The following is a 13,597-nucleotide window of genomic DNA, read 5'->3' as shown; positions in this document are numbered from 1 at the left end:
GCCAGCCCCGAAATCGAAGGAGGCTAGGCGAATGGACCTACTCAGCCGCAAGGTGTACTCGGCAGGGGCCCTACAGCTCCGGGTGGCAAATCAACAAGCCTTGCTTAGTTGCTATAATTATAACACCTGGGTGGCGGCGGGTAAGTTTACGGAGCTTCTCCCTCAAGACTCCCGCCAAGAGTTCACTGCCATCTTGGAGGAAGGGAAAAAGGTGGCCAGAACTTCCCTCCAGGCCTCGTTGGATGCAGTAGACTCAGCAGCCAGGACTGTGGCCTCAGGTGTTGCCATGAGGCGCATCTCATGGCTTCAGGTTTCAAACCTCCCACCGGAGCTGCAATATACCATTCAGGATTTACCATTTGATGGTAAAGGCCTCTTCTCGGAAAAGACTGACCCCAGTCTGCAAAACCTGAAGGACAACAGGGTCATAATGCGCTCTTTCGGCATGCATACGCCGGTGACCCAACGCAGGCCTTTCCGTCCCCAGCCTCACTGCCCATACTCTGTGCCTAGACAAAGACAGGACTTTGGCAGGCCACGCGGCCGAGGTGGTCACAGACGACTGTCAGGACCCCAAGGGGGCCCAAATCAAGGTCCCTCAAAACCATCATTGGGACCAGAGACGAACTTTTGAAGGTGCGCCCGAGGGCGGCATACCAGTTCCAGGCCAGGATCCCTCTCCTCCCTTCTCCAACCGTCTCTCCTACTTCCTACAGGCATGGTCACAGTTAACTTCAGATTGCTGGGTCCTACGCACAGTAGAGTATGGGTACCACCTCCAATTTATTTCAACCCCGCCCTCCCACCCTCCAACCTTGTCCCTCTTCAGGGACTCCTCTCACGAGCAATTCCTCTTACAAGAGGTGCAGACACTCCTCGTCATAGGAGCTATCGATGGACAAAAGGGGCAAGGGGTTTTACTCCCATTATTTCCTAAACCCGAAGTCGAAGGGAGGTCTCAGACCTATCCTAGACCTGCGAGCACTCAACCAGTTTATGATAAAGTTGAAGCTCCACATAATATCCCTGGGACCATTATCCCGTCCTTGGATCCTGGAGACTGGTATGCTGCCCTCGATATGAAGGACGCATACTTTCACATTGCCGTCTTTCCTCTGCACAGGAGATACATTCGCTTTGTAGCCAACTGTCAGCACTTCCAGTTTACGGTCCTGCCGTTTTGGCCTTTCTGCAGTCCCAAGGATATTTACAAAGTGTATGGTCGTAGTCGCCGCCTACCTCCGCCGAGGTCAGATACATGTTTTTCCGTATCAGGACGATTGGCTCATCCGAGGGGCCTCCGAGACACAAGTCACTCAGCATGTGGGCATCGTCAAGGACCTATTCACACATCTAGTCCTGATGATCAATGTAGAAAAATCCACTCTGGTTCCCACGAAGAGGTTAGACTTCATAGGAACTATCCTGGTCTCCAATCTAGCCAGAGCCTGCTTACCACAGCCGTGGTTTCAGGCAATGGCAACAATCATCCGAGGTCTACAGAATTTCCCGACGACCTCGGCTCGCACTTGTCTCAGTCTCCTGGATCACCTGGCTGCCTGCACGTTTGTAACCAAACACGCCAGGCTCCGTCTCCATCCTCTCCAAGTTTGGCTCAACTCGGTATACCAACCGGGCAGGGACCCAATAGACACGATAGTCACCATTCCCCTGAGCACCCTAGGCTCCCTAGAATAGTGGCTAACTCCCTCCCTGGTGTGTGCAGAGATGCCATTCCATCTGCTCCAACCCTCAATGTCCCTGATGACGGATGCGTCATCTCTCGGCTGGGGTGCTCACCTCGGTCACCTTCATACTCGAGGCCTTTGGTCTTCTCAGGAGCTGGCATTACACATAAATGTCCGAGAACTGAGAGCAGTCCGCCCGGCGTGCCAGGCATTCCAGCAACAGTTGTGAGACCGTTGTGTCTCAGTGTTTACAGACAACACAATGGCCATGTACTATATAAACAAACAGGGAGGGACAGGGTGGTCCTCCCTTTGTCAGGAGGCCATCCAAATCTGAGAATTTTGCATAACCCACTCGATAGATCTGGTAGCGTCCTTTCTCCCAGGCATTCGGAACACCCTGGCAGATCGACTCAGCAGGTCTTTCCTGTCTCACGAGTGGTCAATCCGCCCGGACGTTATGCATTCTGTTTGCCAGAAGTGGGGATTTCCCCACATAGACCTGTTCGCTTCCCGCGAGAACAGGAAATGCCAGATGCCAAGGTCTCTCCCGGGGATCGATCTTGAACACGTTCCTGATGCCTTGGAAGAACCAGCTCCTTTATGGCTTCCCACCATTCCTGCTGGTTCACAAGGTCCTGCTGAAACTCCACAGGGACAGAGTGCGCATCATCATGATCGCTCCAGCGTGGCCCAGGCAGCACTGGTACACCACATTGCTCGACCTGTCGATAGCCAACCCAATTACCCTGCCACTCCACCCAGACCTCATAACTCAGGACCACGGCAGTCTTCGCCACCTGGACCTGCAGGCCTTTCACCTCATGGCGTGGCTGCTGTGTGGCTAAACCAGTCAGAGTTACATTGCTGTGCATCAGTACGACAGACAAGTTCTCCTGGGTAGCAGGAAGCCTTCTACCCAGTCAACGTACCTGGCCAAGTGGAAGCGTTTCTCCTGCTGGTGGGAAATGCTTAATCTTACTCCCACTGAGGTCTTGATCCCCTCTATTTTGGACTACCTCTGGTCTCTCAAACAGCAGGGCCTAGCAGTATCATCACTGAGGGTACACTTGGCAGCCGTCTCTACCTTCCACCCAGGCAAAGGTGGTCGTTCCATGTTCTCACACCCTCTGGTTTCGAGATTCCTCAAGGGCTTGGAGCGCTTATACCCTCAAGTATGCCGCCCAGCCCTGACCTGGGACCTCAACCTGGTTTTAACCAGACTTATGACTCCCCCATTGGAGCCGTTAGCAACCTGCTCGCTGCTATACCTGTCTTGGAAGACAGCTTTCCTCATAGCCATTACATTGGCCAGACGAGCCTCCGAGCTTAGGGCTCTTACAGTTGATCCGCCGTACACTGTGTTCCCCAAAGACAAAGTGCAGTTGCAACTACACCTGGCTTTCCTCCCTACGGTGGTTTCGGCCTTTCATGTTAACCAGGACATCTTTCTCCCGGTCTTCTTCCCGAAGCCACACTCAACGTGACGGGAGCAACAATTGCACTCGCTGGATATCCGTAGAGCGCTTGCATTTTATATTGAGCGGACAAAACCGTTTCGTAAAACACCTCAACTCTTTGTCGCAGTAGCAGACCGAATGAAAAGCCTACCTGTTTCCTCTCAGAGGATCTCATCTTGGGTGACGGCGTGCATCCGCACTTGTTATGATTTGGCTCATATTGCCTCATGCCACATCACCATGCATTCTACCAGGGCTCAGGCTTCATCTGCCACCTTCCTGGCTCGTGTACCTATCCAAAAGATATGTCGCGCAGCTACCTGGTCCTCGGTCCACACCTTGGCTTCGCATTATGCTCTGGTTCAACAGTCAAGAGATGATGTAGCCTTTGGTTCAGCAGTTTTGCACTCTGCCACATCTCACTCTGACCCCACCGTCTAGGTAAGGCTTGGGAATCACCTAACTGGAAGGGATATGAGCAAGCGCTCGAAGAAGAAAAGATGATTACTCACCTTTGTAACTGTTGTTCTTCAAGATGCGTTGCTCATATCCATTCCAAACCTGCCCTCCTTCCTCACTGTCGGAGTAGCCGGCAAGAAGGAACTGAGGAGCAGTTGGGTCGGCAGGGGTACATATCCTATGCCATGGCAGCGCCACTCCAGGGGCCGCCCAGCCAACTCACCAAGTGTTGCTAGAGTAAAAAATCTTCCGACGAACTTGCACGCGGTGCATGCACACCTAACTGGAATGGATATGAGCAACACATCTCGAAGAACGACAGTTACAAAGGTGAGTAACCGTCTTATATTGGTGTTTTATCCTAATGCTTAGGTATTTAACATGCTGCATTATTGTATATTAATCCTGGGCTATAACCAGGTATCCTCTGTGATAAAGACCATTCTTCCATACATATGAAAGGACATAAGAGGTATTCTGAGCATCAAGCATTTTTAATAGCTCACAAACTGTTTCATTACTTATATATTTTTAAGAGTCTTGATTTAGATTTGAGCCCACTTCTCCTTTAGAAAAATTAATGGAATTAAGCACTAATGATTTTGGAGCCCAGGGTATTTCCTAGGGATTAGTGACTGGTGGGGGATAGTGATTTGATCCTGTAGTCAGGAGTAATTATCCCAAGCCAATCGTTTAATCTCCGAGGAATTCCTTGTCTCAAGATCATTATACTGATTGTAGGCTGAAAATGACTAAAATTCCATAGGCCATTATATTTTATATTAATGAATATATATTTACAAGTCTTTTTAATTGATATCCATGATTGGTTGGAATGCAGATAAATGATTCATTACAGTTAGAACACAATGGCTTATTGAGAAAATGGGTCAATACTATCACATTATTCTTCACTTGATTATGGATTGTATTCTAATCTGGCTTGGACAGATTGTAGGTTTTTTGGAGCAGGAGTCATCTTTTTTGTAATGTGTATACAGGTACACACTACACATGGTGATTATGAATAATGGTCAGAGCCAGTGCAACCATTTAGGGGACCGAGGCGGTCGTTAGGATTTGGGGGGCTCCATTTTTTTGGCAGCGACCGGCGGCCGGACCTTCGGCAGAGGGAGCTGGGGCAGGGGAGTGCGAGGAGGGCCGCCTGCAGCAAGTAAGGGGGGGCGGCACTCAGGGGAACTCCCCACCCCAGCTCACCCCTGCCCCGCCTTCTCCCCAAACATGCTGTGGCTGCTTCACTTCTCCCACCTCCCAGGTTTGCGGCACCAATCAGCTTAGGCGCCACAAGCCTGGGAGGCAGGAGAAGCTAAGAAGCCACGGTGTGCTCGGAGTGCGCGTGCGGAGCAGGGGTGAATTGGGGCGGGGGGCGATGCCTCAGGGTTGAGGGTGGGGGTGGGGAGCTGCCACAAGGGGGGCGCCTCAGGGCGGAGCGGGGGAACTACCGCGGGGGGCGGTCCCTGAGGGCGGAGGGGGTTGCTGCTGCGGGAGGTGGGTGGGTGGGTGCGCCTCAGGGCAGAGGTGCGGGGTGGGGGGAGGGCGCAAGGTGGAAGTTTCACCTAGGGCACGAAACATCCTAGCACTGGGCCTGATAATGGTATACCACTATAATTTGGAGTAGAGAATAGATGAGAGTATCTTGGATGGCTTTTACATTTTATATATATATATAAATACACACACAACCTGAGCAGTGCTTGTCACGTGAAAATATCCCTAGTGAATCTGTAACTTGCTGTCTCACTATGTTCTGTGTCATTATCTTGGCTCACCCTCAGCCATGGGTGCTAGTGATTCAAATCCTGTCTCTTCCAAAGACTTTCAGTGTGACTCTCAGCAAGCCACTTGATCTCTGTTTCAGATCTGTGAAATGGGAATGATAATACTACTTATCTCTGACACTTTGGCTGTCTTCACTATTTAGGGCAAGAGGTTATGTTGGTAGAGGACCTGGTACAACAGGCCCAGTCTCAGTTGAGGTTCTATACACTAATGTGAAATAAGTAAGTAATAAAGACAGGGTGAAAGTCAGCAGGGATAATAAATCATAGAACATAGAAATGTAGGAATGTAAGGGACCGCGAGGGGTCATCTGGTCCATCCCACCCCCTGCTGAAGCAGGACCAGGTATACCTAGACCATCCCTGACAGGTCTTTGTCTAACCTGCTCTTAAAAACCTCCAGTGACAAGGATTCCACAACCTCCTTAGGAAACCTATTCCAGTGGTTCAGTGTCATTCCTGCAGATAATCCATGGCTCTTGTTAGATTGTGTTGTTTGCTTAATGCTTTGCTCAGAGTAAAAAGAAGACTCTAATATGAAAATTATTTTATTTTACCTTGTTCTAGCACTAACGGGAAAAGCTTGTTTAACTGCTGTGCATAACTGGCCCCAGTGATTTCAGTGAGAACTATCCCCTGTTGATACTTGAACAGCTGAGAACAGCTTGAGAAGCACTTGAGTGAAAGTGTAACGATGTAAAAAATTAATTCATTTTTCAGAATTGTGATGTGATTTATTCATTGAAAATGAAATTGTGTAAGTGTGGCTCAGTTCATTCATTTATTTATTTAAGTCTAAAACTGTTGTAACCATAAAGATCTGTACTACTACTGTAAACGCCTTAGATAAATAAAGAAGAATTCCAGAAATACGGGTGTTCTTAAGTTCTGATCTACCAGTAATTTCAGTCTCATCTGTCTATATTATCAGCAAAGGCAGCAGAGAGCTGTGGCACCCTATAGACCAACAGATGTATTGGAGCATGAGTTTTCATGGGTGCACGAAAGCTCATGCTCCAATACATCTGTTAGTCTATAAGGTGCCACAGGACTCTTTGCTGCTTTTACAGATCCAGACTAACATGGCTACCCCTCTGATATATTATCAGCACTTCTCTGGTCCATTTGATAGTGATCAGCGACTTACAATTCTATGATTATATGTTATATGTGGCCCTAAATTAGAAAGATCAGAGAACTTGCATGTGTTCAAAGCTACCTATGGGGATTCAAAGACTTCAAGAAGCATCTGCTTACGCTGCAGTTCCAGTAGTGTAACTCCACATGGATAATATTAGTGGGGCTTTATGAAAGTGAATCTTGTGGCTAAAGTGGAGAACAAGGCATCAGGATAGCTATCTACTAGACTTGCTGTGTGACCTCGGGTAACTCATGTCACCTCGGTCTCATCTGTAAAATAATACTACTTCTCCAAAGGAGTCTTTTTTTAAATAATGCATCTCTTCTTTTATGATCTTTGGAATCTATAAATAATATCTAAAACAAGATAAATAAGGCCCAACTTGACAGAGAGGTCATCATATTGCAAGTGACACAAAATCTTAAGTCAGTAGAAAATAACATGTCCCAAATAAGGAAATGATGCCATGATGGAGGAAGAATGTCTTGGTAGATTTGTTGGTAAGGTTATTGTTTTAAAGGGCAGAAGAGGCCGTTATCATAATCTTGTCTGACAGCCTCCATAATACAAGCTATAGAATTTCACCCAGTTATTTCTTCATGAAGCCCAGTTTTGAACTTACTAGAACGTATCTTTTTAGAAAGTAACACTCCTTAGTGTATATGATAGCTTACCTTAACTGATCACTCTCATTAGACTCTGTATGGAAACGCCCATTGTTTCATTTTCTGTGTGTGTGTTTGTGTGTGTGTGTATATATATATCTACCTACTGTATTTTCCACTACATGCATCCAGTGAAGTGGGCTGTAGCCCACAAAAGCTTATGCTCAAATAAATGTGTTAGTCTCTAAGGTGCCACAAGTACTCCTGTTCTTTTTGCGGATACAGGCTAACATGGGTGCTACTCTGAAACCCTTTTAGATGGATGTCCAGTAGTAATTGTTAAACCAACTTGGAGAGAGGTGTTTGCATTGCCCTTTGAAAGATGGGGGTGGCCCTCTTCTTAAGAATACCTCTTTGCCACTAGAGAGAAATGGAAGATCCCCTGCCTTTATTCTAGGTGTAAAGAGAGGGACAAGACTTAAGCAGCTGATGTCTTGCCCATTCTCTAGTGCAGTGTTTCCCAAGCTTGGGATGCCACTTGTGTAGGGAAAGCCCCTGGCTGGCCGGACCGGTTTGTTTACCTGCCGCGTCTGCAGGTCTTGCCAAACCCGACTCCCACTGGCCGCGGTTCTCTGCTCCAGGCCAATGGGGGCTGCGGGAAGTGGCTGCCAGCACCTCCCTTGTGGGAGCCGCGATCGGCCGGACCTGTGGACACGGCAGGTAAACAAACTGGCCCGGCTCACCAGGGGCTTTCCCTACACAAGCGGCATCCCAAGTTTGGGAAACACTGCTCTAGTGACTTAAATTGGCCTCTGTCTTCCATCTGTTCTCCCTTATTGTCAAAGATGCCAAGACAATCAGAAAGGACAAGACTTGACTGACCATGACCACCCTAAAAAAGAAGTGAAGAGCCTAGAATATGGCCTTGGTCCAACTGCCAAGACACTTTTCAATATCTCCTCTTCTGCTTCCTTATTTAGGCCCTGATCCAGCAAAGCTCTTAAGCACTTTCTTAACACTAAGCACAGGAATAGTTCCATTGGCTTGAATAGGCCTATTCATGCTAAAGTTTAACTACTGCTTAAATGCTTTGCTGAATTTCACCCTGGTTTCCAAAACTCTCATCTGATATGCTGGACCAAATTCAGAAATCATGTGCCTGGTGGTGTCCGTTTGACCTTGCACCAGAATGGATTCTTGCAGTTACACTTGTTCTGATGTGTACGTCTATGGGTCTAACCCTGGCATAAACCAGGAGTAGCTGCAGTGAAATCACCAAAATTAAAACAGTGGGAAATTGGTGTAAGTATGAGCAGCATCAGACCCTATGTTAGTGCAACATGCTGAGGAACTGGAACAAGGTGTGAATCTAAGTAGGTTGGGAGCTATTTTAATTTACATCCTTATAAACATTCTTCTGACTCCTGACTCTGGCACCCAGGTACACCTGCAGAGAATTGAGGGCTTCAGTTGTAAATTATATCTGCTTTGCAGTAAACTCCTCTGCACGGTGGTAAGTTGAGTGCAAGTCGTTCAATTTATCACGCAGTAGCCTGATTCTTCATTCCCTTGCAGCTGGTGTCACAGCCTGTGCACAGTGGCTGTGAAGTGCTGTCAATTCAGAATGGGAGCATTTTGCACACTCTTTGCATGGGTGTGTATAATTGTATGAGGTACATTGCATGGGAGAACCAGGCCCAAGGGGTCTAGAATCTAAGATCATTGAGGCAGGTGCTGTCATTTTGTTACATATTTGAACAGTACCTAGCACCCTGGGGCCCTAGTCCATGACTCAGGTTCATAGGCGCTACTGCAGTACAAATAATTCCCATCACTTTACACGTGGCTTCTAAATTTGGCCTAATAAATGAAGGCGCGATGCGTCAGGGTGTCAACACCTCTGATTGTTACTACCACATTGCTATCAAAGAGGACAAAAGCACATGCTTAATACAGACAAGTGAAGTTCAAAGTCATGGAAGTCAACATTTACAGATAAAGGGGAAACCAACCACTTTCTAGTGTGGGAATTCCATTGTTTAAATTCCCAGTAAGTGCAAACAAATTGAACTGAAACCTTATGTTAAAAATATGCTACCGCTGCACCCTCCGCTGGTGAGATATTAAACTTTCTGAAGCCACAGACTGCCTATCGTAAGTAAATTCAGATAATGAGTGGCTCAGTAGACTAACTCATTATGGTGTGCTTTGTCAAAAGAGAAAGTGAAAAGGTCATTCTCCAACTACTACAAGCTATGACTTTTTACAGTAGCATTATACCCTCTAACTTTGAGAGATCCAATTCACAATGGCTTCTTTATATAATGCTGTGAACACAGTACCAGGAACAAAGAAACAAAAGCAAGACACATTAGAAAAGAGAACAGAGAACTGAAAAATGGTATAGAGATTTAAAAAAAAAAATCTAGTAAGAATTAGTACCTGAAAGGGATCAGACACTAGTAAAATTATGAGCTTGTCTAAAAACAGAAGCAAAAGTATTTGTGCAGTAAAAATATTATCACTTGACCATAAGATGAAAGAAACTTCTCTTGCTCCGGTGGGAGAAATAGCTGCGGGATTTAATTGATCTTCATATGCATATGTTCAATTTAATGAAAAGTATAACACTGTTTATCAGTGTAAAGTAACTTCACTGAATTTTACTGCTGAGCTTCAGTTCATATGCAAATTTGACACCATCAGCTCAGGGTTAAACAAAGACTGTGAATGGCTAGCCAACTACAAAAGCAGTTTCTCCTCCGTTGATGTTCACACCTCAACCGCTAGAAGAGGGCCTCATCCTCCCTGATTGAGCTAACCTCGTTATCTCTAGCCTGATTCTTGCCTGCATATTTATACCTGCCTCTGGAAATTTCCACTACATGCATCCAACGCAGTGAGTATTCACCCAGGGAGCACCCATGACAGCAGCAGATGGTACAGTGTGACTAGGAACTGTCATTGCCAACTTGCAAAGCAGCAGATGGTACAGTAGGGCTGCTAACTGTCTTTACTAACTTGCAAAAGGCAAGGGGATACTGCTGTGTAGCACTGCAGTACCGCATCTGTCAGCAGCATCCAGTAGACATATGGTGACAGTGAAAAAAGGCTGAATGGGCTCCATGGTTGCCCAGGCTTCTGCCCAGGCAATCCAGGGAAAACGGTGTGAAATGATTGTCTGCTGTTGCTTTCACAGAGGGAGGATTGACTGACGACATTTACCCATAACCACCTGCGACAAATTTTTGGCCTCAACAGGCATTGAGATCTCAACCCAGAATTCTAAGGGGCAGGGGAGACTGCAGGAACTATGGGATAGCTATTGGATAGCTACCCACAGTGCAATGCTCTGGAAGTCGATGCTAGCCTCAGTACGTGGACACACACTGCTGAATTAATGTACTTGGTGTGGCCGCATGGACTCGACTTATATAATCTGTTTCCAAAAATTGATTTCTGTAAAATCGGAATAATCCTGTAGTGTAGACATACCCTTAGTCTATAAGGTGCCACAGGACTCTTTGCTGCTTTTACAGATCCAGACTAACACGGCTACCCCTGATACTGAATTTTATATTTGTTATGTAGAAAGGTCCTTCTAATCTTCTTTAGATATTGACAGCATACTGTAGAAAATGCCAAACACTTCTGGGCCTTTCATTTATTTTGGCTATAAAATCTAGTTTGCTCATGTGATGGCCACCATCTTGGCCAACACACAGGGGGAGTTAAACTGGGGATTTCCAGAGATGAAAGCACAAGCTGTTATGGCTTGAGCTAAAGAAAGAGACTTTCCAGCTGGTGCTGTGACAGTCTTACCCTCTGTGGATCAGACACATAGGGTTACTAGACCATACATCGGTTTACTTTGTAAATGAGGTGCAGATATTAAATAATTAATCCAACCATTTTTGTCAGGTTTACCACAATAGGAAAACGATAGTTGCTATATTATTATTATTTATTAATGTGTTTGTGTTGTGGTAGCGCATGGAGACCCTCATCAGGGATCAAGGGTCTCATTTTGCGAAGTACTTCATGTGCACATCTGGAAAATATGGTCCCTGGCCCACAGAGCTTAGAATCCAAGTGTATGAATATATATATATTTTTATAGGGAGCAGCATTATCTAAAGATAAAGCATAGGAGAAAACATCAGGAAAGGTATGTGGATATGGAATCTTGGGTTCTAGTCCCCTCTTTGCTATGGACTCGCTGAAGGACTTTGGGCAAATCAGGCGCGCTCTGCCACAGTGTCTCCATGTGTGTAACTGTGTTAATTATACCTGTATTATAAGGGTATTTTGTGGCCTATTTACAGTATGCAAAGTGTTTGTGAACCTTAGCATTGTAGCGCAGAGAATTTGCAAACTCGAATATTTGGTGATTGGCTCACATTTAAGAGATAACTAATTCAACGGATCCGCTATGAACAAAATGTTCGACCGAAGCAGCTCGGCTAGGTGCTCCGTAATGAGTTTCAGTAATAATTTTAATCTGTGAGAGTGATCATGTAATTAAAACCACAGACTACTTTCACTGTGGGAGATTTGTGAATATGTCTAATATCATAAAGGAAAGTGTTTCAATATCATCTTAGCTCCTGTATAGTGTCCAAATGTGGGAGGATAACACTGTGCAGGAAAAAAAAAACAATGTATCCTCTCCAGGAACCAGCCAGTAATGACTAACATGCTGTTGAAAAGCCTGAGGCAGCAGCTCTCAAACCTGTTCCATGTAGGACCTGCAAACCAGCCACCGTTTCTGTCACAACTTCAGTCCCACAATCCTTTGTGGCCAGAAAGCTTTGTGGGATTTGGGTCACTGCGAGAAACCATGGTTGGTTTGGGGTAAAGTGTGCTGCATGAGGCTATGGATACATTGACACCGCAGATTAAAGTGTGATTGCAGTGCAGGCAGGCTACAATCTAGTTAGTGTGGTAACAACGTGGCACAGGCTTGAATGTGGACTGGCTGCCCAGGTTCAAACCTGCCAGGAACCCTGGGTATGTACTTGGGTCGCAAACCCGTGCTGAAGTCCATGCCACCACTTCTTCACCAGTGCTGTTATCTGCACTAGCTAGATGAAAGATACCCTGGATATGCCTATCCATGCTACAGTCACACCTTAATTTGCAGTGTAGATCTATCTCAGCAGGGGTCGGCAACCTCTGGCACGCGGCTCGCCAATGTAAGCACTCTGGTGGACTGGGCCAGTTTGTTTATCTGCTGTGTTGACAGGTTCGGTGGACCTCAGCTCCCACTGGCCATGATTCGCCGTCCCAGGCCAATGGGGGTGGCGGGAGGCGCCATGGGCCGAGGGATGTGTTGGCCGCGGCTTCCCGCCTCCTGCATTGGCCTGGGATGGTGAACCATGGCCAGTGGGAGCTGCAATTGGCTGAACCTGCCAACGCAGCAGATAAACAAACTGACCTGGCTCACCAGGGTGCTTACCCTGGCAAGCCGCATGCCATAGGTTGCTGACCCCTGACTTAGGGTATTTGAGGTTCTGGAGGGCTGTGATGGTGTTTCTAGGCTGGAAGCAGGGATGAAGTAGGGGTGGAGAATGCTTTGGAATGTAGCTAGCAGAGAATTAATTTCTGCTTGCAAATGAAAGCATCAGGTGACTTCCTATATGCCCATGAAATACAGTTCCATGTTTGGGTCTAGCTGGCTAGGAACAGTGAAAGCTGTATCAGACGCCTCCCTTTTTTGGTTTACCGGTTTGGTCCTTTCCCATCCTGTGTGGGAAGCTGGGTGTTTTCAGCCTGCTACTTTCTCAGTAGGAATTTTATCATCAGTGTTTTCAGCTTGTTTAGAGCTCACAGATATAATTTCTTCCTCTTGTTGTGCCAATGTCCCCGAAACTGGAACTAATCTTCTGGTATGTATGTGGGAGAGGGAGAGAGACATATTTCTAGGTGCAGAAGAAGTAGAGCGGGATAGAAATGAATGAATCTGTGATACAGCCTACTGTGATGAGTAAGTGCTTTGTGGTACTGACAACAAATTCCAGGACATGGAGTTTCCATAGATCACCTTCCATCTGCAGATCTGAGTGTGATTTGCAAATGTTAACTAACTAAGCCTCACAACAACATCCTGGTGAGATAAGTGAATTTCGTTATCCCTGTTTCACAGAGGAATGAACTGGGGTACAGAGAAATTAAGCCACAAAGTGAGTCCAAGACAGAACCAGGAATAGAAGCCAAGAACCAGGACCAGAGCAATGTGAAATGTTCAGCTCATGCTGGAAAAGCCTCTGTCAGTCTGTTTTTAAGTTTAGCTCATGTTCACAAACCAGTAGTGGTCAAGAGACTTTTGTTTGGTCTGCGCACTTCAAATCTGTATGGGAATTTCTTTCTTCTCGCCGTGAAGCAGGATATTTGGAGGTCAATGCTTGGTTCGTGGGGACAGATTTGTCACTTTGGGCAACATTGA

At 46.4% G+C, this 13,597-nt stretch overlaps 1 protein-coding gene across 1 annotated transcript in view; it reads left to right on the top strand.

The window, feature by feature from the left end:
- The window catches only part of FAM135B (family with sequence similarity 135 member B), a 345,065-nt gene that overhangs the window by 156,231 nt on the left and 175,237 nt on the right, over positions 1-13,597 (top strand). The window lies entirely within an intron of this gene.

The sequence above is a fragment of the Gopherus evgoodei genome, chromosome 2, assembly GCF_007399415.2.
Source record: "Gopherus evgoodei ecotype Sinaloan lineage chromosome 2, rGopEvg1_v1.p, whole genome shotgun sequence".
In the NCBI taxonomy this organism is placed as follows: domain Eukaryota; kingdom Metazoa; phylum Chordata; order Testudines; family Testudinidae; genus Gopherus; species Gopherus evgoodei.
This window is presented reverse-complemented; position numbering and strand designations above follow the sequence as displayed.